The 27,808-nt window shown below is 38.9% G+C and overlaps 1 pseudogene; it reads left to right on the forward strand.

Moving 5' to 3' along the window:
* Window positions 1–850: 850 nt before the first annotated feature.
* LOC143673287 (coiled-coil domain-containing protein 39-like) overlaps window positions 851–27,808 on the forward strand; it is a 59,009-nt pseudogene continuing 32,051 nt past the window's right edge.

A 27,808-nucleotide genomic window follows, 5' to 3' on the forward strand; every position in this document is an offset into this window, starting at 1 on the left:
AGCCGACCGCTTTGTCTTTTCAGTTCTGAGATGCAACTGCACTGGCGCGGCGGCACGGCGGCGCGGCTGCCGGGCTGCCCGGTGGCCCGTCGATGCCACGCAGACCGTGGTGAATGCGCGCAGGGGCGCAAGGGCGCCTGGCCACAGCACACCGGGGCGACTGGGACACAGTGGAAACAGGCCGCCGGGTTACAGGGTGGAGGGTGGAGGGTGGAGGGGCGCGGGGCGCAGGGGCGCCGGGTTGCAGGGCGACAGACGCGCAGCGGCACTGGAGCGGCAGGGGTGGCACGGTAGTAGGGGCGCAGGGTTTGCCCGCCCCAGGAGCCACCCCTTCTGCCGAATATCGCCTTCTTGCTCATATGGGCTATTACGGAGCCTTTCTTTTTCCGAGAAAAGAAGAAAAAAGCAGGTTTGCTTGTGAAATTCCAGATTTTAAAATCTTACCAAACGCAAATGCAAAGAAAAATAAAGGTATGCGAGTGCCGGGGAGGGCCATCTGGAGCCGGCGCTGCGGGTTTGAGCCTCAGTCCTCGCGATCCCATCTACAGTCCGCAGACCGCTCTGGAAGGGAAACCAGGTCAATCTTCTACTTTCACCTTCAGCGGGGGCGGGGTAGCCCATGTGGTCCCCGCGGTTCCCACGGATGGTACCCTCGGGCTGCCGGGAGAGCCCCCGGGAGCGCCCCGATGGACGCGGCGACCTTAGGGAGCCTCAGGAGGGGTCAAGGCTGGGGTTCAGGGACCTGGGTGGCCACGCACCGGGGAAGAACCCGGCAGTGCCCTGCGCTTCCGGGCGGAGCTCGCGCCGGAAGTCCCTGCTCCCGCGCCGCCCTTCCTATCCGGTAACCAAGGGCGCGGGGCGGTTGCTAGGGTGAAGAGTCCTCCTCAGCGCTGGGATCCTGGACGCGGTGCTGCTCCCGCGCGGTGGGAGGACAGGGTCTGCCCTCGGCGCCAGCCTGCGCTCTCGCACCTGCAGCCGGGATGAGTAGCAAGTTTCTGGCGGAGCTGCGCTGGGAGGACGGGTTCGCCCTCCCAGTGGCCAACGAGGAAAACCGGGTGCTGGAGGCGCAGATGAGGACCGGGGCCAGGCGTGGGCTCAGGTGGGGACCGGGGGCGGCAGTGGGGTGCGCGGGGTTTGCTTGGCGACGCTTTCTGGCTGCAGGAATACCTGCGCCTTTTCCCTTCTCTGCTTTCCTTCCGGTCCTGCCCCTGCTCTGCCCCGAGTCCTCCTTTACCCCGCCCGTTAGCTTTATTATTTAACATTGAACTACAGTTCATTTTCAGGGTTGATAAAAACTCATCGGGGGCGAGCCGCGGTGGCTCACCAGGCAGAGTTGTTGCCTGACGTGCTGTAGGCCGTGGTTCGATTCCCGTTGCTGCCAGTGCAAAACCCCACAAAACTCACCGGTGTCGCGTTCCCGGCGCGCACCGCACTGACCATTCCCATCTCCCGGGCCACAGAGGGACGCTGCTTCCCTTACGGCCCCCCCCCTCCCGCTCCCCGCACTTTTTCCTTTCTCGGAATTATTCGCTCCTTGAAAGGGAACTTCTGAGCTGCCTGTAGAGACAGTTACTTGCGAATGTTTATAAACAATAAAACTTGTTCTGGTCTATTTTTTTTTTAATGAGTGTCTGTTTATGATGTTTAAAAGTGAAGGTTCTCAAGATGGACAATCCAGTGAAAATGTAAAATGTGCAATTTATCGCTTTTCAAAGTGAGGGTTAAGTTGTCATATAATGCTATAAAATATTTTACGTTGTAAAGAAGTACTTGTACCAGCTTGAATCAATTTATATCAGGTGTTGGGGGAAAAATGCAGCTGCCTCAGCAGACTTTTAAAAACCTCCAGCGGCCCACGCTGCATCCTGTGACACCGCGGGATTCCGTAGTGGGGAAGAGGGCCCGAGGCTTACACGGCTTGATAAAATAGAAGATTATTTTCTCCTCTAAAAATCCTTTGACTATCTTTGGAAAATAGTGGAAATACTTTTCAGAAAAGTCTGACCTATTTACTACTGTCGAATTTAGAAGGCTGATTTTTTTTCCCAAATGAGACACTTTGAGGAAATTTAAGTACCAATAGTACTGTTGAGATGTGATAATACTAAGAAGTATTCAGCCTTGGGTTCAGAGCCTCCTCACCAGCACTGCGCCTGACTCTCCTTCTGAAAAAAGGAGGTAAATAAAGCAATTATCTCACAAGGTTGTTATAAGATTCTAAAGAAATGATGTAGGTGAAAGTTCATTTAATTATTAGTTTTTTTATATCAGCTATTAAAATAATTACAGACTAGTAAAAAGACATAATCTCTTTTTCAGTTATTTGTTCTTAGTAGAGAAGTAGTGGGTTAACAGAAAAATCATGCATAAAATGGAGCACTCCCATATACCACCCTAGCATTAACAACTGGCATTGGTGTGCTATGTTTGTTACAATTGATAAAAGCATATATTTATAATTATATTATTAACTATAGTCCATGCTACAATGTAGGGTTCACAGTGTGGCACAGTTACATGGATTTTCTTAAAAGAATATTGTTCCAGTAACATATATTCAACCTAAAATTTCCCCTTTGAGACAAATTCAATATATAATTCATTGCTGTTAATTACATTCCCAATGTTGTGCTGTCATCACCACCATCCATTACCAATGTTTTCTGTCATCCTACATGGAACTCTGCACATTGTAAGCATTAACTTCCTATCACTATCACTACCCCATATGAGTTTGCTTATTCTATTATTTTATATCAGAGATATTAGAATATTTATCTTTTTGTATCTGGTTATTTCACTCAGCATGATGTCTTCAAGATTCATCCATATTGTTGCATGTATCAGAACTTCATTCCTATTTATGGCCAAATAATATTTCATTACATGTATATGCCACATTTTGTTTATCCATTCATCAATTGATAGACACTTGGGTTGCTTCCATCTTTTGTGAATTATGCTGCTGTGAACATCAGTGTGCAAAAGCCATTCAAGTCCCCGTTTCAGTTGTTTTGTTATATACATATGAAAAGGGTTGCCAGGTCGTATGGTAACTCTATGCTTAGCTTTCCGAGGAACTGTCAAACTGTCTTCTGCAGCACCTGTGCCATTTTACATTCCCACAAACAATGAATATTGTGTTCTTATTTGTCCACTATCTCTCCAACATTTTTAATTTTCTTTTTTTTTCCCTTTTTTAATGGTAGCCATTCTAGTGGGTATGAAGTGGTATTTCATGTGATTTTGAGTTGCATTACCCTAGTGGCTAATAATGTTGAACATCTTTTCATGTGTTTTTTTAGCCACTTGTATATTTTTTTTTGGAAAGATGTCTTTCAAATCTATTGCCATTTTTTATTGTTTTTTGATTTTGTTTTTGTTATTTGTTGTTGCCTTAAAGGATTTCTTTATATATTCTAGATGTTAAACCTTTATTGCATATGTGCTTTCCAAATATTGTCTCCCATTAAATAAGTTGTCATTTTACTTTCATAATAAAGTCCTTTGATGTGCAAAAGTTGTGAATTTTAATGAGGTGACATTTATCTATTTTTCTTTTGTTTCTTGCAATTTGGATGTAAAATCCAAGAAACCATTGCTTAACCCATGGTCTTGAAGATACGTCCCTAAGTTTTCTTCAAAGAATTTGTTATTGGTCTATTTTCCTTAGGTCTGCTATCCATTTTGAGTTGGTTTTTGTATAAGGAAGGGGTCCACCTTCAATCTTTTGCTTATGGAGATCCAGTTTTTTGATCTCTATTTGATGAAGACACTGTTTTTTTGCCAGTTGGTTGGTGTCATGGTCAGGTTCATGTGTCAACTTGGTCAAGTGGTGGTACCTGTTTGTCTGGTTGGACAAGTGCTGGCCTGTCTGTTGCAATGAGGACATTTCATAGAATTAGATCATGAGCATGTCACCTGCATCCACAGCTGATTCCATTTGTAATCAGCCAAGGGGAGTGTCTTCTGCAATGAATAATGCTTAATCTAATCACTGGAAGCCTTTTAAGGAGGATTCAGAAGAGAAAGGCTCTCTTCCTGCTTCAGCTGGCAAATCTCTCCTGTGGAGTTGTCCAGACCCTCCATCAGAATCGTCAGCTTCACAGCCTGCCCTGTGCATTTTGGACTCTGTGTTCCCATGGTCACGTGAGACACTTTTATAAATTTTATATTTGCGAGTGTTCCCTGTTGATTCTGTTTCTCTAGAGAACCCTAACTAATACAACTTGGTACCAGAAGTGGTTCTTAAGAATCAAAATCTTAAAAATAGATTTTTATGAATGGTTTTCTACTCTGACAGGACTCAAAGACACTAAGGACTCTGATTCCCATAATCACAATGACACTCTCAATCCATGGAGTGAGTTGGCAAAAGAGATACTCAAAATATCACCATTTGATTCTCCTATGCTTCGCTTGTACAAAGCCAGGCTCTGGGGGATAATGATTTTGATACCTTTGTGTAGTTTTGTGGAAATAAGAAATATAGAGATGTTGACTGGTTGTTGTTAGATATACTGGCTACATTAAGGAGTGAAAGAGATGGGCTTAAAGCTTCACCCAAGAAGCTTAAGCACCGTCTGACAGATGTAGAAGTTTCTATGAGTGTCCTGAAGGAAAATCTTATTTCCTGTAGCCATAGACTTCAGATCTCTGAAAATCAGACTCAGAATCTTGTTGTTAAAGTAGCAACTTTACAACATAAACTGAAATCTCAATGTTGCATGGTGTCTGCCATTAAAGTGAGGGCATTGATTGGAAAGAGTGGGACCCTGAAAAATGGGATGGTGACATATGGATTGATAATGATGTTGGGGGTGAGGTTGAAACCCTAGGTCATGCTGAGTCTTCTTTAGATAACCCTGTAATAGTCTGCCCTGAAGACATAGCTGCCCCACCTTCAGTTTACCTTGAGGAGTTGGCCACCCAACCTCCTCCTGAAGGGATTAGCCCTAGAGTTATTAATCCTGTTTCACCAGATGAAACTGCAAATGAAGGCCCTGAAGCAAATGCCTTGGAAGATATTTCTAATTCTTTTCATGACCCATCCCCACCACCCCTCATTTCTTCCAGACCTATAAGTTGGCTAAAGTCCCAACAGGAGCCTAAAGGTAAGGTACAAAGTATCACACATGAGGAGGTATGTTATACTCCAGAAGAACTGTGTGAGTTTTCCAATTTATAGAAGCAGAAATCAGAGAATATATGTGGCAATGGATTTTAAAGGTGTGGGATAATGATGGGAGGAATATAAGGCTGGATCAGGCTGAATTCATTGAGATGGGCCCGCTAACCTGAGATTCTGCATTCAATGTTATAGATCGAGGGGTTAGAAAAGGTATTAACAGTTTGTTTGGATGATTGGTTGAAACATGGATTGAAAGGTGGCCAACATTACCTGAGGCTGAAATGCCAGAACTGCCCTGGTATAATGTAGATGAGGGGATCCAGAGGCTTAGAGAGATTGGAATGTTAGAGAAGATTTATCATGCAAAGCCTGCTCTTATACCCCAGGAATGTCCGGAAGATGCACCTTTTACAGAACAATAAGAAATAAATTTGTGAGACTAGCGTCATCATCCCTGAAGAGCTCTGAAATTGCACTTCTCTGTTGGTCAGATATTACTGTGGGAACTGCTGTCACTGAGCTGGAATCCTTAAACACAATGAGGATGACTGGATCCTGATTGGCAGAAGCAGGGTGACAGCACTTAATCTCCAAAGACAGGGTAGACGTGGCTATTATAAGACATCAAACTCAAAGCAGGAGTCAAAATTATATGATTTGCAGAGATTTGTGGCCTTGGCTAGTAAATCATGGGGTACCTAGAAATACAATAGAAGGGCAGTCTACTAAATTCTTGTTCGCGCTGTATAAACAAAAGAGTTCTAGGTCAAGTGAACAGAATTCTAACCTGAAATCACAAAAACACAGAGTCACGGTCCCTTAAGAAGTGACATTAATTCCAGGGGACCCAAAACGTAACTCTGGTCCACCAGTCAGAGTGGGGGCTTATGGAGACCTGGTGATCCATGGAGTTTTAGCTCAGGTCCATCTCACAGGGGGTCCAGTGGGCCCTCAGACCCATTCTGTAGTTATTTCCCCAGTTCTAGAATGTATAATTGGAATAGACATACTGAGCAACTGGCAGAATCCCCATGTGGGCTCTCTAACTTGGGCAGTGAGGGCTATTATGGTGGAAAAGACCAAGTGGAAGCCACTCAAACTGCCCCTACCTAGCAGAATAGTAAATCAGAAGCAATACCAGATTCCTGGAGGGATTGCAGAGATTACTGCCACTCTTAAGGACTTGAAGGATGCAGGGATGGTGATTCCCAGCACACCCCCATTCAACTCTCCTATTTTGCCTGTGCAGAAAACAGATGGGTCTTGGAGAATGGCAGTGGGTTATTATAAGATCAATCAGGTGGTAACTCCAACTGTAGCTGCTGTTCCAGATGTGGTATCATTGCTTGAGCAAATCAACACATCCCCTGGTACCTGGTACACAGCTGTTGATCTGGCAAATGATTTTTTCTCAATAACTATTAGTAAGGATGCCAGAAACAATTTGCCTTCAGTTGACAAGATCAGCAATGTACTTTCACTGTCCTACTTCAGGGATATATCAACTCTCTGGCCCTATGTCATAATCTTGTCCACAGAGACCTTAATCATTTCTCCCTCCCACAAGACATCACACTGGTCCATTATATTGATGATATCATGTTGATTGGACCTAGCAACAATCATCTGCTTAACCATGGGTCACCAAGTTACCATGAGACCTGAGTTGCCTATCATGACCTGGGTGTTGTCTGACCCACCAAGCCATAAAGTTGGGTATGTGCAGCAGCACTCTATTTTAAAATGGAAATGGTATATACGAGATAGGGCCATAGCAGGTCCTGAAGGCACAAGTAAGTTACATGAAGAAGTGGCCCAAATTCCCATGGTTTCCACTCCTGCAACATTGCCTTCTCTTTCTCAGACAAGAGCTATGGTCTCTTGGGCAGTTCCTTACAGTGAATTGGCTGAGGAAGAGAAAACTCTGGTCTGGTTTACAAATGATTCAGCATGATATGCAAGTACCCCCCAAAAGTGGGAAGCTGCAGCACTACAACCCCTTTCTGGGGTATCCTTGAAGGACAATGGTGATGGAAAATCCTCCCAGTGGGCAGAACTTTAAGAGTGCACCTGGTAGTTCATTTTGCTTGGAAGGAGAACTGGCCAGAGGTGCATTTGTATACTGACTCATGGGCCATTGCTAATGGTTTGGCTGGATGGTGAGGGACTTGGAATGACCATAATTGGAAAACTGGTGACAAAGAAGTCTGGGGAAGAAGTCTGTGGATAGACCTTTTTGATTGGGCTAAAAACATGAAGATATATGTATCCCATGTGAATGTACACCAGAGGTTGATTTCAACAGAGGAAGGTTTTAATAATCAAGTGGTTGAGATGACCCGTTCTGTGGATACCAGTCAGCCTCTTTCTCCAGCAACTCCTGTCATTACCCAGTGGGCTCATGAACAAAGTGGTCATTGGTCAGGATGGAGGTTATGCATGGGCTTAGCAACATGGACTTCCACTCACCAAGGCTGACTTGGCTACAGCCACTGCTGAGTGTCCAATCTGCCAGCAGCAGAGACCCACCCTCAGCCCCAGATATGGCACCATTCCCCGAGGTGACCAGCTGGCTACATGGTGGCAGGTGGATTACATTGGTCCACTCCCTTTATGGAAGGGGCAGCGATTTGTCCTAACTGGAATAGACACATATTCTGGGTATGGGTTTGCTTTCCCTGCATGAAATGCTTCTGCCAAAACTACCATCCATGGGCTTACAGAATGCCTTATCCATCATCATGGTATTCCACACAGCATTGCTTTGGATCAAGGAACACACTTCACAGCAAATGAAGTGCTGGAATGGGCACATGCTCATGGAATTCTCTGGTCTTACACTATTCCCCATCATCCAGAAGCAGCTGGATTGATAGAATGGTGGAATGGCCTTTCGAAAACTCAATTACAGTGCCAACTCTGTGGCAATACCTTGAAAGACTGGGGTAATGTTCTCCAGGAAGCTGTATATGCTCTGAATCAGCATCTGCTGTATGACGCTGTTTCTCCCATAGCCGGAATCCTTGTGTCCAGGAACCAAGGGGTGGAAATGGGAGTGACACCACTCACTATTACCCCTAGTGATCCATTAGGAAAATTTTTGCTTCCTGTCCCTGTGACCTTGAGCTCTGCTTGTCTTCAGGTTTTAGTTCCAAAATGGGGAGTGCTTCTAGCAGGAGAAACCACAATGATTCCATTTAACTGGAATCTAAGACTGCCACATGGTCACTTGGGGCTACTCATGCCCCTGGATCAACAAGCCAAGAAGGGGATTCTATTATCGGCTGGGGTCACTGACCCTGACTATCAGGAGGAAATAGGACTGCAACTACCCAGTGGAGGTAAAGAAAAGTTTTCTTGGATTATAGGAGATCCCCTAGGGCATCTTTTAGTACTACCATGCCCTGTGATTAAAATCAATGGAAAACTGCAACAACCCAATCCCAGCAGGACTACTAATGGCTCTGAAACTTCAGGAATGAAGGTTTGGGTCACCCCACCAGGCAAAGAACCATGGCCAACTGAAGTGCTTGCTGAGGGTAAAGGGAACATGGAATAGGTAGTGGAAGAAGGTAATGATAAATATGAACTATGATCACGTGATCAGTTACAGAAACAAGTACTGTACTGTTTTGTTCCTGTTATACTATTTAAGTTGTATGATAGCAAGTTTAAGAATGACTATTACCCAAGTACTTGCGCCCTATTCTGGAGATATTTAATGTGTTTCCAGTTATATGCAGGACAGTTGAGTATTGTTAACTGAAAGAAAAAACGTGTGTTTTATTGTTTTTTATTTAGAAATTAGGTATTATTTAAGGTGGTATGTATAGCTGCCAAGTCGACAAAGGGTGGACTTTCATGGTCTGGTTAATGTGTCAACTTGGCCAAGTGGTGGTACCTGTTTGTCTGGTTGGGCAAGTGCTGGCCTGTCAGTTGCAATGAGGATGTTCTAGTTTACTAGCTGCTGGAATGCAATATACCAGAAACGGAATGGCTTTTAAAAGGGAGAATTTAATGAGTTGCTGGTTTACTGTTCTAAGGCCGAGAAAATGTCCCAATTAAAACAAGTCTATAGTAATGTCCAATCAAAGGCATCCAGGGAAAGATACCTTGGTTCAAGAAGGCCGATGAAGTTCAGGGTTTCTCTCTCAAGTGAGAAGGCACATGGAGAACACAGTCAAGGCTTCTCTCTCAGCCAGAAGGGCACATGGTGAATACAGCATCATCTGCTAGCATCTTCTCCTGGCTTCCTGTTTCGTGAAGCTCCCAGGGAGGTGTCTTCCTTCTTTATCTCCAAAGGTCGCTGACTGGTGGACTCTGCTTTGTAGTGTCACTCTCTCTGAATCTCTCTCTCCAAAATGTTCCCTCTTTTATAGGACTTCAGAAACTAATCAAGACCCACTCAAATGTGTGGAGACATGTCATCCCTTAATCCAGTCTGACAACCATTCTTGCCTAAATCATATCAACCAGGGAGATGATCTCATTACAGTTTCAAATATACAGTATTGAATAGGGATTATTCTACCTTTATGAAATGGGATTTATATCAAAACATGGCTTTTCTTAGAGGGCATACTTCCTTTCAAACCAGCACAGAGGACATTTCATAGAATTAAATCATGATCATGTCAGCTGTATCCACTGCTGATTCCATTTGCAATCAGCCAAGGGGAGTGTCTTCTGCAATGAATGATGCTTAATCTAATCACTGGAAGCCTTTTAAGGAGGATTAAGAAGAGACAGGCTCTCTTCCTGTTTCAGCTGACAAATCTCTCCTGTGGAGTTGTCCAGACCCTCCATCAGAATCGTCAGCTTCACAGCCTGCCCTGTGCATTTTGGACTCTGTGTTCCCATGGTCACATGAGACACTTTCATAAATTTTATATTTGCTAGTGTTCCCTGTTGATTCTGTACTCTAGAGAACCCTAACTAATGCAGTTGGTCTTAGCACCTTTGTCAACATTCAGTTCGCCACAAATCCGAGGGTTGATTTTTGCACTCTCAGTTCAGTTACGTTGGTCTGTGTCTGTCCTTGTCCTAGTACTATGCTGTCTTGATTAGAGTGGCTTCGTAATAATTTTTTTTTTCCCCATGGACAGGCACCAGGAATCAAGCCTGGGTCGCTGGCATGGAAGGCAGAAATTCTCCGTCGCACCGCCTGGTAATAAGTTTTAAGATTAAGAAATATGAGTCCTCCACTTAGTTATTATTTTTCAAGATGGCTTTGGCTATTCTGGGCCCCTTAACCTTCCATTTAAATTTGATTATTAACTTCCATTTCTGAAAAGAAGGCTATTGGAATTTTGATTCTGATTGCATTGAATCTGTAAATCATTTGAGGTAGAATTGACATCTTAATAATAGGTAGACTTCTAATCCATCCACAGGGAGTATCCTTCCATTTATTAAGATCTTCTTTGATTTATTTTATCAATGTTCTATAGGTTTCTTTGTACAAGTCCTTTACTTTTTTTGTTATATTTAGTTCTAGATATTTGATTCTTTTAGTTGTTATTGTAAATGGAATTTTTTTCTTGATTTCTTCTTCCAATTGTTCATTACTAGTGTAGAGAAACACTACTGATTTTTGGGTATTGATCTTGTACCTTGTATAGGAACTGTGTTGGGGATTTTTTAGGAATTTCTGTACATAACATTTTGCCATCTGTGAATGTGGGCAGTTTTACCACTTCCTTTCCATTTGAATGCCTTTTATTTCTTTTTCTTTCCTAATGGTTTTGGCAAGGACGTCCAGTACAATGTTACATAGCAGTGGTAACATTCTTTATCTTTGTCATGTTACTGATTTTAGGGGAAAAACGTTCAGTCTTTCACCATTAAGTATGTTGTTAGTGTAAGAAAAGAAATGGGTTGAAAGAGGTACCAAGGCAGGCAGCAGGCTTTATTCAGGTGCATAGCATGGCGGGGTCTGAAGGGAAGCATTTAGCTGGCCCAGGGGGATAATGGAAGATCTTCTATACCTGAAGTTTGGCAGGTGGGAGGGAGCCTGTTTGGACAGGAGTTGTTGGTCCAGTGTTCGTGGGGGAGTTTCTGGGCCAGGTTCGGTAGGGTGGTAAGTGGAATGTTCCATGGTACAGCTTCTGCTATTTTGTCTCCTGTATGGGGTTCAAGCCTATCATCTACCTGTGGGTGCTTTTGGTATATGCCCTTTATCATGCTGAGAAAGTTTCCTTCTATTCCTAGTTTTCTCAGTGTTTTTATCAAGAAGGGGTGCTGGACTTTGTCATATGTATTTTCTGTTTCAATTGAGCTGTCACAGTGGTTGTTTCCCTTCATTTTGTTAATGTGGTGTATTACATTTATTGGTGTTTATGTTGAAGCACCCTTATATGCATGGGATAAATCCAACTTGATCATGGTTTACAGTTCGTTTAAGGTGCTGTTGGATTTGCATCACTGGTAATTGAGAACTTTGCATCTAATATCCATATTGATAGTAATATCCTTCTTTGCATTTCTGATTTTAGTTATTTGTGTCTCTTTTTTTCTTTGTCAGTCTAGCTAAAGTTGATCTTTTCAGAGAACCAACTTTTGCTTTTGTTGATTCTATTTTTTTAATTCTCTATTTCATTTATCTCTGTTCTAGTCTTTGTTATTTTCTTCCTTCTGCTTGCTTTTGGTTTAGTTTTCTCTTCTTTTTCTTGTTCTTCCAGTTTTGCAAGTAGGTCTTTGAAAATTTGAAATCTTTCTCTTTTTTTTTAATGTAGGCATTTAGAGTTATAAATTTCCCTCACACTGGAGGGCAGTAACCTCTTGACTCAGAAAAAACTCTGATAGTAATCTCTGAATAAATTCTGGCATTGAAAAAAGCATCTTTTGTCAGTTTAGGATATTTGAACAGAGCAGAAGTCTATAAAATAAAAAATATATAAGAACCCCCCCCAAGCACCCACTGTTGATCACAGAAGTAACTATGCATTAGACATCTTAGAATGCAGATATGTGACAAGCAGAAAGAAATATTATGGAATCCTAGGCAGGCTGTTTTTAATAGAAGCTATTGAATAGAGTATTAATGGCATTTTAGGGAAGAAAAAGGAAAGAAATTGAATTTAAAGTAAAGATTACTTTGTCATAAGAGGATTTGATTACTAAAAAAATTCCTCTAAGATTAAGAAAAACTACTTGAGAAAAAATTTTTCTAATTATTTTCTTTTCAGACACTATGCTTGAATTATATACAGTATTGGTTGATTCTCTGCTCTTAAAGACCAGGAAATTAACACTTATACTTCTTCCCAACTTTTCTTCTCGCATTAAAAATATTTTTATTATTTTTATATTATCAAGACTTATTTTATATATGCTTAATTTACCACAACTGTTTACTCTTTTTTTAAACTTTTTTTATTAATTAAAGAAAAAAGAAATTAACACAACATTTAGAAATCATTCCATTCTACATATGCAATCAGCAATTCTTAACATCATCACATAGATGCATGATCATCATTTCTTAGTACATTTGCATCGATTTAGGAAAAGAACTAGCAAAACAACAGAAAAAGATATAGAATGTTAATATAGAGAAAAAATAATAATAATAATAAAAAAAAGAAAAGAGAAGGAAAAAGAAAAAAAGACACAAACAAACAGACAAAAAAAAACTATAGCTCAGATGCAGCTTCATTCATTGTTTTAACATAATTACATTACAATAAGGTATTATTGTGCTGTCCATTTTTGAGTTTTTGTATCTAGTCCTGTTGCACAGTCTGTATCCCTTCATCTCCAATTACCCATTATCTTACCCTGTTTCTAACTCCTGCTGGTCTCTGTTACCAATGACATATTCCAAGTTTATTCTCGAATGTCGGTTCACATCAGTGGGACCATACAGTGTTTGTCCTTTAGTTTTTGGCTAGACTCACTCAGCATAATGTTCTCTAGGTCCATCCATGTTATTACATGCTTCATAAGTTTATTCTGTCTTAAAGCTGCATAATATTCCATCGTATGTATATACCACAGTTTGTTTAGCCACTCATCTGTTAATGGGTATTTTGGCTGTTTCCATCTCTTTGAAATTGTAAATAACGCTGCTATAAACATTGGTGTGCAAATGTCCATTTGTGTCTTTGCCCTTAAGTCCTTTGAGTAGATACCTAGCAATGGTATTGTTGGGTCGTATGGCAATTCTATATTCAGTTTTTTGAGGAACCGCCAAACTGCCTCCCACAGTGGTTGCACCATTTGACATTCCCACCAACAGTGGATAAGTGTGCCTCTTTCTCCGCATCCTCTCCAGCACTTGTAATTTTCTGTTTTGTTGATAATGGCCATTCTGGTGGGTGTGAGATGATGTCTCATTGTGGTTTTGATTTGCATTTCTCTAATGGCCAGGGACATTGAGCATTTCTTCATGTGCCTCTTGGCCATTTGTATTTCCTCTTCTGAGAGGTGTCTGTTCAAGTCTTTTTCCCATTTTGTAATTGGGTTGGCTGTCTTTTTGTTGTTGAGTTGAACAATCTCTTTATAAATTCTGGATACTAGACCTTTATCTGATATGTCGTTTCCAAATATTGCCTCCCATTGTGTAGGCTGTCTTTCTACTTTCTTGATGAAGTTCTTTGATGCACAAAAGTGTTTAATTTTGAGGAGCTCCCATTTATTTATTTCTTTCTTCAGTGCTCTTGCTTTAGGTTTAAGGTCCATAAAACCGCCTCCAATTGTAAGTTTCATATCTCCCAACATTTTCCTCTAACTGTTTTATGGTCTTAGACCTAATGTTTAGATCTTTGATCCATTTTGAGTTAACTTTTGTGTAGGGTGTGAGATACGGGTCCTCTTTCATTCTTTTGCATATGGATATCCAATTCTCTAGGCACCATTTATTGAAGAGACTGTTCTGTCCCAGGTGAGTTGGCTTGACTGCTTGTCAAAGATCAAATGTCCATAGATGAGAGGGTCTATATCTGAGCACTCTATTCGATTCCATTGGTCGATATATCTATCTTTATGCCAGTAACATGCTGTTTTGACCACTGTGGCTTCATAATATGCCTTGAAGTCTGGCAGCATAAGACCTCCAGCTTCGTTTTTTTCCCTCAAGATACTTTTAGCAATTTGGGGCACCCTACCCTTCCAGATAAATTTGCTTATTGCTTTTTCTATTTCTGAAAAATAAGTTGTTGGGATTTTGATTGGTATTGAATTGAATCTGTAAATCAATTTAGGTAGGATTGGCATCTTAACTATATTTAGTCTTCCAATCCATGAACACGGTATGCCCTTCCATCTATTTAGGTCTTCTGTGATTTCTTTTAACAGTTTTTTGTAGTTTTCTTTGTATAGGTTTTTTGTCTCTTTAGTTAAATTTATTCCTAGGTATTTTATTCTTTTAGTTGCAATTGTAAATGGGATTCGTTTCTTGATTTCCCCCTCAGCTTGTTCATTGCTAGTGTATAGAAATGCTACAGATTTTTGAATGTTGGTCTTGTAACCTGCTACTTTGCTGTACTCATTTATTAGCTCTAGTAGTTTTGTTGTGGATTTTTCTGGGTTTTTGACGTATAATATCTATTGTCTGCAAACAGTGATAGTTTTACTTCTTCCTTTCCAATTTTGATGTCTTGTATTTCTTTTTCTTGTCTAATTGCTCTGGCTAGAACCTCCAACACGATGTTGAATAATAGTGGTGATAATGGACATCCCTGTCTTGTTCCTGATCTTAGGGGGAAAGTTTTCAATTTTTCCCCATTGAGCATGATATTAGCTGTGGGTTTTTCATATATTCCCTCTATCATTTTAAGGAAGTTCCCTTGTATTCCTATCTTTTGAAGTGTTTTCAACAGGAAAGGATGTTGAATCTTGTCAAATGCCTTCTCTGTATCAATTGAGATGATCATGTGATTTTTCTGCTTTGATTTGTTGATATGGTGTATTACATTAATTGATTTTCTTATGTTGAACCATCCTTGCATACTTGGGATGAATCCTACTTGGTCATGATGTATAATTCTTTTAATGTGTTGTTGGACTCGATTTGCTAGAATTTTGTTGAGGATTTTTGCATCTATATTCATTAGAGAGATTGGTCTGTAGTTTTCTTTTTTTGTAATATCTTTGCCTGGTTTTGGTATGAGGGTGATGTTGGCTTCATAGAATGAATTAGGTAGCTTTCCCTCCACTTCGATTTTTTTGAAGAGTTTGAGGAGAGTTAGTACTAATTATTTCTGGAATGTTTGGTAGAATTCACATGTGAAGCCGTCTGGTCCTGGACTTTTCTTTTAGGAAGCTTTTGAATGACTGATTCAATTTCTTTACTTGTGATTTGTTTGCTGAGGTCATCTGTTTCTTCTTGAGTCAAAGTTGGTTGTTCATGTCTTTCCAGGAACCCGTCCATTTCATCTAAATTGTTGTATTTGTTAGCATAAAGTTGTTCATAGTATCCTGTTATTACCTCCTTTATTTCTGTGAGGTCAGTGGTTATGTCTCCTCTTCCATTTCTGATCTTATTTATTTGCATCCTCTCTCTTCTTCTTTTTGTCAATCTTGCTAAGGGCCCATCAATCTTATTGATTTTCTCATAGAACCAACTTTCTTGTCTTATTGATTTTCTCTATTGTTTTCATGTTTTCAATTTCATTTATTTCTGCTCTAATCTTTGTTATTTCTTTCCTTTTGCTTGCTTTGGGGTTAGTTTGCTGTTCTTTCTCCAGTTCTTCCAAGTGGACAGTTAATTCCTGATTTTTTGCCTTTCTTCTTTTCTGATATAGGCATTTAGGGCAATAAATTTCCCTCTTTGCACTGCCTTTGCTGCGTCCCATAGGTTTTGATATGTTGTGTTTTCATTTTCATTCACCTCGAGATATTTACTAATTTCTCTTGCAATTTCTTCCTTGACCGACTCGTTGTTTAAGAGTGTGTTGTTGAGCCTCCACGTATTTTTGAATTTTCTGGCACTCCACCTATTATTGACTTCCAACTTCATTCCTAATGATCCAAGAAAGTGTTGTGTATGATTTCAATCTGTTTAAATTTGTTAAGACTTGCTTTGTGACCCAGCATATGGCCTATCTTTGAGAATGATCCATGAGCACTTGAGAAAAAGGTGTATCCTGCTGTTGTGGGATGTAATGTCCTATAAATGTCTGTTAAGTCTAGCTCATTTATAGTAATATGCAAATTCTCTATTTCTTTATTGGTCCTCTGTCTAGATATTCTGTCCATTGATGAGAGTGGTGAATTGATGTCTCCAACTATTATGATATATGTGTCTATTTCCCTTTTCAGTGTTTGCAGTGTATTCCCCCACGTATTTTGGGGCATTCTGGTTCGGTGCATAAATATTTATGATTGTTATGTCTTCTTGTTTAATTGTTCCTTTTAGGAGTAGATGGTGTCCTTCTTTGTCTCTTTTAACTGTTTTACATTTGAAGTCTAATTTGTTGGATATTAGTATAGCTACTCCTGCTCTTTTCTGGTTGTGATTTGCATGAAATATCTTTTCCCAACCTTTCACTTTCAACCTATGTTTATCTTTGGGTCTAAGATGTGTTTCCTGTAGACAGCATATAGAAGGATCCTGTTTTTTAATCCATTCTGCCAATCTATGTCTTTTGATTGGGGAATTCAGTGCATTAACATTTAGTGTTAATACTGTTTGGATAATATTTTCCTCTACCATTTTGCTTTTTTTATTATATATATCATATCTGACTTTCCTCCTTCCTACACTCTTCTCCATACCTCTCTCTTCTGTCTTTTCGGTTCTGACTCTAGTGCTCCCTTTAGTATTTCTTGCAGAGCTGGTCTCTTGGTTACAAATTCTCTCAGTGACTTTTTGTCTGAAAATGTTTTAATTTCTCCCTCATTTTTGAAGGACAATTTTGCTGGATATAGAAGTCTTGGTTGGCAGTTTTTCTCTTTTAGTAATTTAAATATATCATCCCACTGTCTTCTAGCCTCCATGGTTTCTGCTGAGAAATCTACACATAGTCTTATTGGGTTTCCCTTGTATGTGATGGATTGTTTTTCTCTTGCTGCTTTCAAGCTCTTCTCTTTCTCTTTGACCTCTGACATTCTAACTAGTAAGTGTCTTGGAGAATGCCTATTTGGGTCTATTCTCTTTGGGGTGCGCTGTACTTCTTAGGTCTGTAATTTTAGGTCTTTCATAAGAGTTGGGAAATTTTCAGTGATAATTTCTTCCATTAGTTTTTATCCTCCTTTTCCCTTCTCTTCTCCTTCTGGGACACCCACAACACGCATATTTGTGTGCTTCATATTGTCATTCAGTTCCCTGATCCCCTGCTCAAATTTTTCCATTCTTTTCCCTATAGTTTATGTTTCTTTTTGGAATTCAGATGTTCCATCCTCCAATTCACTAATTCTAGCTTCTCTCTCTTTAAATCTACCATTGTAGATATCCATTGTTTTTTCCATGTTTTCTACTTTGTCCTTCACTCCCATAAGTTCTGTGATTTGTTTTTTCAGTTTTTCTTTTTGTTCAGCCCCTGTCTTCTTCATGTCCTCCCTCAATTTATTGGTTTGGTTTTTGAAGAGATTTTCCATTTCTGTGTGTATATTCAGCATTAGTTGTCTCAGCTCCTGTATCTCATTTGAACTACTGGTTTGTTCCTTTGACTGAGCCATATCTTCAATTTTCCGAGCGTGATCCATTATCTTCTGCTGGTGTCTGGGCATTTAATCAGATTTCCCTGGTTGTGGGACCCAGCAGGTTGAAAGATTTTTCTGTGAAATCTCTGGGCTCTGTTTTTCTTATCCTGCCCAGTAGGTGGCGCTCGTGGCGCTCGTCTGTCTGCGGGTCCCACCAGTAACAGATACTGTGACTCCTTTAACTTTGGAAAATTCTCACTGTAGGGTAGGGTCGCCAGCCAAAGCGGCTTGGGGGAGTGCCAATCCGAATCTCCCAGCCGGCCCCGGAATCCACGTGTGGGGAGGGTCGCCGGCCTCTGTGGCTTGGGGGAGTGCCTGTCCAAATTTCCCAGCCAGCCTGGGGTGCCAAGCGTGGCGGGAGGGGCACCGGCCGCCTTGGCTTGGGGGAGTGCCTATCCACCATTCCCAGCCAGACCAGGAGGCCACGTGTTTGGAAGGGACCCTGGTCGCTGATCTCCGCGGCTTGGGGGATCTCCGATCCAATTTTCCCAGCTGATCCAGGGGACCGCGCGTGAGGGGGGTGCCAGCCACCGCGGCTTGAGGGGATCGCCTGTCCAATTCTCCCAGCTGGCCTGGGAAGGAGGGAGGGAGGGACTCCGGCCGCCTGCCGCCCCGGCCCGGGGAAGCGCGCGCTCCTCAGCGATCTCACTGCAGCGGGTTCTCCCAGCCAGTCAGCCATTCCAGAATGGGGTACGCTGTCTTCTTGGTCACTGTCGTGGCTCTGGGAGCTGTTCTGTATTGTTTCTACTTCCCTAGTAGCTCTTCTGGAGGAGGAACTAAGACCCACGCATCTTACTAAGCTGCCATCTTCTCCGGAAGTCACAACTGTTTATGACAGTTTTATGTTTTATGTTTTAATTGATTTAATGGTCCTCACTGCAACTACTTGTACCCAATGTATATTTTGTTGATTTTTTTCATTTTGATTCATCTTTGAATTGATTGGTTTTTACCTTCAAATGATTCATTCAAGAAGTCCCTATAGTACTGTGCTTTTAATTTCTAGCATACTAGGTTGCCAGTTTGCTTCCCTTGCATTGCCTGCTTTAATTTATATCCATTAAATCAAGTATCAGATCTCCAGGATATTTCCCCACCCTACCCTCTCACTCCTTGTATTTCTTTCTAGGGTCTTGTGATTTCAATATGGACCAATTTCAAGGCTGTTACCTGTGAATTACATTTACTCTTTTATTGTGTTGATGTTGAATCCTATATCAGATATGTTCTTTTTTGGATTATTCCCTAATTTTTGATGAAACACTTTATGGTGTCTCTATAAGAAGGTCTGAGGGAGGTAAGCAATCTGAATCTTTGCATGTCTAAAAATGTCCTTTATTATCCTCATATTTGATGGTAGTTTGGCTGGGTAGAAGATTCTAGGTTTAAAATACTTTTTCTTTAGAATTTGGAAAGAATTGCCCCATTTTCTTCCAGCAGTGCTATTGGTGAGTAGAATGATATTAGCCTTGATTTTCATTTCTCTTTAGATTACCTTTTTCTTTTTTTCATTTTTTTCAATTCTGGAAACTTTGATGGTTTTGTTTTATCTTTGATATTCTGAAATATCCTACTATTGTGTTCAGGAATTGGTGTTTCTTCATTGAGCATAGGGAGCATACTGTTCCTGAAATTATCATCTGTTATATATGAAATATTTTTATTATTATTTGATAATTTCTTCCCCTCTTTTTAATTTATCATTTTCCTGGCTCTATTAGTCAGATATTAGACTTGCTGAATTAATCTTCCATGTCTTTTAATTTTTCTCTCATTTCTTTCTGTCTCTTCATGTTAGTTCTACTTTCTATGAAATTCTTTCAATTTTGTCTTCCATGTTTTCCCTTGCACTTTTTAATTTTGGCAGCTGTTTCAATCATATTTTTAATTTGCAGTCTCTCTGCTTGTTGCTTTCTTATGGCACCATGGTCCTGTTTCAGGGGTACAGTATCATTTCCCAGTCACTGATTGTGTGTGTGTATGTGTTTAGTTCTTATCTTCTATGTCCTGAATTTTCTGTTTACTCTGGGGTCAGGTTTATTATTACTTTTTTAAAGTTGTTTTTTTTGTCTTGATATCCCTCACATGATTTAAGTTTTCAATAAATCTTTGCTGATCCTTGCTTGCACTTTTATTTTAAGAAAGGGACAATAAAATACCATTTTGGAGCTCTGTGGGAAGGGCTTGGTCCTCTGTGGAGCATTAGGTGTGATGCTTTCTTTCAAAAGGCATATGCTTTTGTTCTGGGAGCATTGCACGATGATAAGAGGTTGATGAAGAAGGTAAATAGTCATAACTAGATGCACCCAGCAGTACAACAGCTAAATACACAGAGCAGACACTATTATACATGCAAGTAGATCTTGCAAAGTACAGTTTTAGTGGTATACATCAATATGTAACCCCTCAGAATTAGACAACTTTAATAGACAAAAATATAAGGATAGAATAGTATAATACAAAAAAACATTTTTTGTCCATTAAAGCTGTGAGAGATTACATATTCTAATGGCCCTGCAAATCTATCTTGTGATTTCATAAGAAATTGTTTGTTTTCCATTTATACTGTTTTACTACCACTCAGGATTCAAATTCAAAGTCATAGAAAATATATTAAGAAATAGGTACTCTGCACTTGAGAGTTAGTTGTTGTGTTCTGTTAAGTTTAATCTTAATATGTGGGTTTTGAATAAGAGTTGAGGGAGGAGAAATCATGCTTGGTGTCCAACCTCTATACAGAATTGTCTGTGTTCTATGTTTTTATTATATCTTGTTTACTATACCTTTGTTTGCTTGAGATCTTCTGGTTTAATTATGGAATAGAATCTCACTTTTTCTCTCCAAGAATACAGTACTGCTGAATGAAAAATGCATTTTAGCAGTTGACCCAGCTACTGTTGTAAACCTGAGATTTCTGTTCCGTGTAATACAGTGCTAATTTTCCCACAGCAATCTTCAAATCGCAACATCATTTTATAATATTTAAAAGGTCAGAAGTCCAAATAGACATTTAAGGAAGCAAAGTACATAAACCCTAATTTTCTTTTGATTTTATGTCTGACAGTATCACAAAAACATGGTAGGATTTTGGTTAATTCTAGAATTTATTATTTATGGTTGTCAAAGCTACAGGAAGAAAGGTCCAGCTTGCAAGATCAGCTCCATGACTATGAAGATCAAATTAATGCTATGACTTCTCACTTTAAAAATGTGAAGCAGGAGTTCTTGTTTACACAGGTACAAATAATGTGGAAATTCATTGATAATGTCATATCATGGAACATGTCACAGTGCATTTACATCTGTGATTTTATTTTAGAAATATAATAGAAATATAATAGAAAACAGTCTGCCACCAAATTCAAGTAATATCAATTCATAGGAAGGGAGAAGTCATCATTTGAACAATCTAATAGAATATTAGGTAGCCGATAATATAAAAAATGGACTGATGGCAGTGAGAAATGATGGTTGTACACAAAAATAGACCTAATATAATGTATTTCTGTCTACTTTTTAATTTTTCAGCACAAACCACTGGGGCCATTTTGAAGGTGGGCAAAAAGTCTATGCACTTGAGTAGCCCTTGAATATCATGGTATTTTAGCATAGTTCAAACACTGAATTTTATAATTTTAAGCCTGAAATAATCAAAAAGTTAAATTAGATTTAGGAGGCTTTGTATAAAATAATTGGGTTAAATATAATGCCTTTCAGAAATATTTTTAACACATAATAATAAAAATTAAAACTTGAAATGATTGAATAAGCTTCTGTTTTGTAGAAATCTGTTTATTCCCTGGTGATGCCCAGCAAACCACATCGCTTGTCAAATCAGTGTTAAAGAATCTACTCAGTTCTATCTCAAATATTTTTATTAAAATTACATCTATTTCTGAGAAAAAGTATTTAATTCTTAAAAGTGAACAATCATACCCTAATGCCAATTCATAATTAATGTACATAAATAATTATTTTCATGGTTTATAAGTTTTATTAGAAAGTTTCAAATTTAATGAACTTTTAAGAGCAATTTTCTAGATTCTTGACTCCTGATCTGATTGAGTAAATTATAAACTCTTTAGAACAATATGTTTTCCTCAAGTTATTATTAAGCCACTGAGTTGGGGATTAGAGACCCAGAGACTATATGTGTGGCTCATTACAGTTAAACCTCAATTAAACAGGATAATAGAAATAGAAGACAATAAACCTCCTACAACAGTAACAGTTTGAATAATGTAAAATTTATATTGTGAAGAATAACTTTAAGTATTATAAAATCAGTATTTAAATACTATTTTGTAAAATAAAACAGCATAAGTAATGAATAATAGTTGTCTCACTGTATAAACTTTGGTTTTCTTTGGTTTCCCTGGATCTCTGTAATCTCTGAAAATTGCTGACAGTATTTTCTTCTAGCATAATCCATGTACTGACTACCCTGTCATCACAAAGCTGAATGTGGGGTAGTTTTCAGAGTAGTGAAGACTTAATTAGGTACTTTATGGGAACTTTATTTTTTCTCTGCTGGATGATTATAAACATAACATTACATTTTAAAAGATTTTTATCTTGCATGTTATTCTGTAGTCTCTTTGCAAAGCCAGGGAGGATGTGATTGAAAGTGAAGAACATTTTAAGGCCATCTCTCAGAGAGAACTGGGACAAGTGAAGGATGAAATTCAATGGCTAGAAAATGAGATGGCTTCAATATGGGAAAAGAAAAGTGATAAGGAAGTATGTGTTGAAATGTTACATGAAATTTTGTATTCCACCTCTCTTCCCTAACCAAACAAGCATTGATTTTTTTTTCTGCAAAGGAAAGGCACTCAATTTCCTAGCATTTACTTACATTGTTTTTTTGGACAATGAAAACTACATGGAGTTGTGTTTTGAATGAGTCAGTAATGGAATGTTGCATTTATTTTCCCTTTATTCATTCACCAGCTACTTATTGAGCTTTACTTGTACAAAGCACAAAGCACAAAGCACTTATTGAGCTTTAAATGTACAAAGCACAAAGCACCAAAATGCCAGGCATAATTTTTAAAAAATATTTTTATTGTAAACAAAAAGCAAACATACAAACATTCTTGACATACATTCTTGATATGGTTATGATCAATGGCTCACAATATCATCACATAGTTGTATATTCATCACCATGATCATTTTTTTGAACATTTGCCTCTCTCCAGCAAAATAAAGAAAAAAGTAAAAAGAAAAAACACATACATGCCATACCCCTTATCCCTCTCTCTCATTGACCACTAGTATTTCAGTCTACTCAATTTATTTTAACCTTTGTTCCCCCTATTCTTTATTTCTTATCCATATTTTTTACTCATTTGTGATATGATAGCTAAAAGGAGCATCAAACACAAGGTTTTCACAATCACACAGTCACATTGCCAAAGCTGTATCATTATACAGTCATTTTCAAGAAGCATGGCTACTGGAACATAGCTCTATAGTTTCAGGTACTTCCCTCCAACCACTCTAATACACCATAAACTAAAAATGGGCTATCTGTATAATATGTAAGAATAACCTCCAGAATAACCTCTCAACTCTGTTTGAAATTGCTTAGGAACTGACCTTTATTTTGTCTCATTTCTCTCTTCCTCCTTTTGGTCAAGAACGTTTTCTCAATCCCTTGATGCTAGGTCCTGGCTCATCCCAGGATTTCTATCCCATGTTGCCAGGGAGATTTACTGCAGGGGTCATGTCTCACCTTAGAGTGGGGAGGGTAGTGAGTTTGCTTGCCATGTGGGCTGAGAGAGAGAGAGGCCACAACTGAGCAACGAAAGAGGTTCTCTGGGGGTGACTGTTAGGCATAATGTTAAGTAGGGTTAGCCTACCCTTTGCAGGGTTAAGTTTTATAGAGGCAAACTCCAAGATCAAGGGCTTGGCCTATTCTTCTGGTTGTCCCTACTGCTTGTGAGAATATCAGGAATTCTCCAAATGGGGAAGTTGAATTTCCCCCTTTCTCCCCATTCCCCCAAGGGGTCTTTGAAAATGCTTTATTTACTGTCCAAATTACTCTGGGACATAGCTGGGCATCACACTAACCTGCACAAGCCAACAAAATCTCATGCCTTGTTCAAAGTTCCATGTACTTATGGTGTTCAATTGAACTGGCCCTATAAGTTAAATTAGGAAATGCACTAGTCAAAATATAAATTTTGCAAAAAATAAACATTTCTTGTACTAGGCATAATTTATATGCATAAGCACTACATTTGTAAGAGTCATATTTTTAAAAAAATCAGTTTTGGTTTTGAATTTCATTTTTCATTAAAAAATTTTACCTTTTGTATTAATTTACCATCTTTGTGACTCTAAAATTAAGCTAATTTAGCCTATTTTTATGTCTTTTATCTGGTAAACTAATTGTTAGCCCTTTGCAAATTCTGATCACTATGATCTTCTCTTTACATACATGCATGTGTATACTTAAAATACATAGATATTTTATTAATTTGTATTTCTTGATATATTGTCTATCTTCCAATATTAATCTATGTTTGCTAAATGAATAAATTTACAGAAGTATTTTATGTCCTTAACTACTATATTTACTTCAATTTGGGGTGCTTCCAAACCTTCTATATATGAGGATCTTGGGGGTAACAATATGATTGGAAATGGGGCTGAAGAGGACTTGTACTACCATATCAAGCACATTATTTTACTGAAATAGTACATATATTTGAGGTGGCTTAGGGGAGTGGCTAATGAGACTGTGGTACTCTTAAGCCCTTTAAAGCTAACTTTGGTTCAGTTACTATTATCAACTGGTAAAACCACCTCTCCCCTATTTTACAGCTAAATTAAAATACAGGAATGGTAGTTGTTAAATAAAGATGGTATTTTATAAACATATGGGAAGCAGGGAAAAACTCTTCTTTTTAATATTTCTGTAGTATATAATGTTATGTTTTATTTTCCTTTGTATAATAAATAATATTTTGTACTCTATCTTGGAAACTAGAATAGCATATTTAAAGCTACTCAAAAATTGGATGGTTTGAAGTGTCAGATGAACTGGGACCGGCAGGCACTGGAGGCCTGGCTAGAAGAATCAGCTCATAAAGGCAGTGATGCCCTCACTCTACAGAAGCATGCACAGCAGGATGATAATAAAATTAGGGTGAGAAATGATAAATTTTAACTGATATATTTTCTCTGAATCTATAGTATGCCAATAGTTTTTCCTAAAATTGTGCTTATGAATTTTGAAGTTCTTAAACTTTTGGATCAGGAACTCCTTTGAGAATCTAATACAGCCAAGAATCCTCTGTTTAGAAAAATGGCTGTACTCAAAATACCCACAGAATTTTGGAGGCAGCTTTATAGATCCTCTGAGACCCCTCAGCTATTCCAGGTTAAGAACCTTGGATGGATTCTCAAAAGCATTTCAGTAAACAAAATTTAGTAGTGGAGGTTCTTATAAATGTTTTAGCTATTTTTATCTAATGTTATACATATTATATATATATTAAATAGTTTTTTTATTTGAGACTGTCATGTTATTGATTATTTGATATGCTATCATGACCATCACTTCAAATATAATTAAATCTGGTAATATTAACAAAATTTTGACATTTTCTACTAGATTTATTACCAAATATATTATTTTATTCCATTAAAATGAAAAGGTATAGTTTAATCTTTTTTCTAATTTTCTTTAAAAGTATTAAAAATCTTTTTAGAAACAATTGAGATTTCATTGCAGATAAAAAAACACATTAGTACTTCAGGGAAAAGATAAGGAAAATATTTTACAGTTGTTTTATGTATCAAATAAATGTTGTATATGTTTAAAAATACTTCATGTCAGATGTTGTATTCAACAGCTTTTAAGTTAATACAATGATAATTGTAAATATTTCTGCATGTAACTACTTCACAGGCACTAACCCTACAATTAGAAAGACTGATGCTGGAATGTAATCAGAGAAAAAATTTACTTGAAAATGAACTTATGGAGACTTTAAGTGCACAGGTTGGTTCAATAAAAATTCAAATTTCTTAATTTTTCAAGATGATGTTTGCAAACGCACTAAAATTCACAGAAATGTTCTTTGCTCTCTGACAGTTAGAATTGGATAAAGCCATACAAGATTTTCATAAGATTCATAATGAAAGGTAAGAACTCATCAGACAGTGGGAGAGCACAATGGATCAGATGCAGAAGCGGGATCGAAACATAGATGACTCTGCTTTGGTAAAGGAGTTGTTTGGTCTGCGTAATAGTCACTGTTTTTGTCTCTTGCATATTTAACTCATTCATTTCAAATGTAAGTGACATTGTTACTTGAATGTCACTTTTGCAGCATGATTTACTTGCTTTGGTGAATGTTTTTCAAAGTTGACTCTATATGCATTTAGACGTGATTTTGTGAAGATTATTTACCTAGATATTATAAAGATCCTTTCATATCTGAAGTAACAAGAGAAAGTCAATGCAGAACGGTATTTCAGGAAAACTGATCATCTCACTTACATATTGTTGTCCAAGGTGCCCTGGGTTTAACACATATACTATTTGGTAGTAAGGAGATGGAACCCCATAGATAGTGGAGAAATAATGAGAGAGAGTAAGGAAAGAAATGTAGAGACAGGAAAACTTGATTTTTGAAGCTGGGCCACCAGTAAAGAGATGGAGACTCAGAATGGGGGGAATACCACCCAGAGCACACAGACCTCACTTTTGTCTTGGTACTTTCAGAGATAATTTAGGTCAACTTTTTTAAGGAAAACATTAAAGAGTGAACTAATAACTTACTGGGGAAGATTGGGGGAGTTGGGAGGGAGAAGGAATTAAGGAGGAAGGAGGCAAATGTGTTAAAGTCCATGATTAATCTTCTTCATGGAGACATTTAGTAGGCAGCTCAGGCCACCTACAGTATGGAATTCAGAAAACTGGATGCAGTTTACTTGTGATTCTTTTCTTTTAAATTTCACTAAGTGTCTTATTCTGCCAGGGCTGCTATGAAAAATACCACAACTGGTTCCCTTAAACTGCAGGAATTTACTGGCTCACAGTTTTTGAGATACAAATCCAAAATCAAGATGTCAGGAAGGTCCTACCTTCTCCAAAGTCTAATGTCCTAGCAATGGCAGTCCTCTGTCACATGAAGATAGCTCTGTCTGGCTTCTCCTACCTTTGACTTCTACTTCCATGTCCAGTGTCCTTTGCTTATAAGGGACTGCAGCCATATTGGGTGAAGGCCTTCCTTCCCTCCATCTTCAAAGTGTCTAATAATAGCACCTTCAAAGGCTCTATTTACACCCAAACAGGACCAGGGGTTAAGGACTTGAATATTGCCAAGGATACGATTCTGTCCCCAACAGTAAATTACTAACATTTTATAAACAGATGGGCCATACCTCCATAGGAGAGAAAGGGGAACCAATCTGCACTATGAGGTCCTCTTAATTCTTGGTATCTCTTTCTTGAGTAGATACTGCTTTCAAGTATTGAGTGTTGACTGCCTTCACCATGCAAACCAAATGCAGTAGATCCAAGATTGCAGATCCACAACCAACATCAAATAGGCATACTCACATAACCCCACTGATGAATTGGCTTAGCCTGCTTATTTGGTAGAATCAACAATCAGTGACTGCCTGGTCACAGTCACAGGTGTTCTTTCTTTAGGGTTGATACCTCCTGGCTGTTAGGTATTGTCAGAGACCAAGAAGGGTGCTGGGATAGGGGTGCATCTGGGCAGCTATATGCTTCTAAGTGCTTGATACCTGTCTTTTGGAAAGCAAAACAAAGCAGATAAAAACAATTTAATTTGTAATGTTTCTAACTTTGGTGGTAGAACTACTTCCATAAGGTTTATTCTCAAGCTGCCAAAGCAACACCACTGTGAAGAAGAGATATGCAAATTGGATCTCAATAGCCAGTGAGAGCTGCTTACTGCATGGCACTGGAGCATATAAACTGGGATTAGATCTTTTTGTCCTTCTTCCCCCAAACAGTTTCTGCCCTCTCAGTGCATTAAGGTCTCC

This window comes from Tamandua tetradactyla, unplaced genomic scaffold (assembly GCF_023851605.1).
Source record: "Tamandua tetradactyla isolate mTamTet1 unplaced genomic scaffold, mTamTet1.pri scaffold_73_ctg1, whole genome shotgun sequence".
Taxonomy (NCBI): Eukaryota; Metazoa; Chordata; class Mammalia; order Pilosa; family Myrmecophagidae; genus Tamandua; species Tamandua tetradactyla.